Source organism: Schistocerca serialis, chromosome 1, assembly GCF_023864345.2.
Source record: "Schistocerca serialis cubense isolate TAMUIC-IGC-003099 chromosome 1, iqSchSeri2.2, whole genome shotgun sequence".
NCBI lineage: Eukaryota > Metazoa > Arthropoda > Insecta > Orthoptera > Acrididae > Schistocerca > Schistocerca serialis.
Genome location: NC_064638.1, coordinates 153388987 through 153389605, shown reverse-complemented (window position 1 = coordinate 153389605; position 619 = coordinate 153388987).

Genomic DNA, 619 nt, shown 5'->3' with positions numbered 1-619 from the left:
TCTATGTATCTCACTGTTTGAAAATCGTATTCACATGGAACTGTCAGGATACCCACGTTTTTAAGCAGCACTCTCCAGTGAGCACTCTAGTTACTGTTTAATATAATATGTATAACCCTTTGTTTTAGTTGCAAGTGTTTCTATATTCTGCCCATTTACCTCCCAGAAGGTTCAGTTTTGTGATGAAAATTTCCATATCACTGCTAGGAGAACGATGTATATATAATATGTTTAGGCTTTGGAACATATTTGTGTCCCATATGTTTATGGCTGATATTTCTATATGTTTTTCTCCACTTAATGAAATAATATCATTTTGGACTTCATACATAATGCCTTCCTTAACATACATGCATGGCCCACCATCCCGCATAAAGGTTCTGCTATACTGAAATGCTAGATTATAAGAGTTTAAACCATTAAGACTTATGTAAGGTGTGCTACATCAATCTTCTGTGATGCAAACGAGTGAGTTGTCTATAGTCTGCAGTTCCACTTGTAGTTGCTGGACTTTATTTCTCATGGACAGAATATTTTGGAGGAGGATTAAGAAACCTTACCTTGAAGGTTTCTCTCTCTTTTTGTCCTTGACTAAAAATCCTTTGGATGAAGAGCAGGC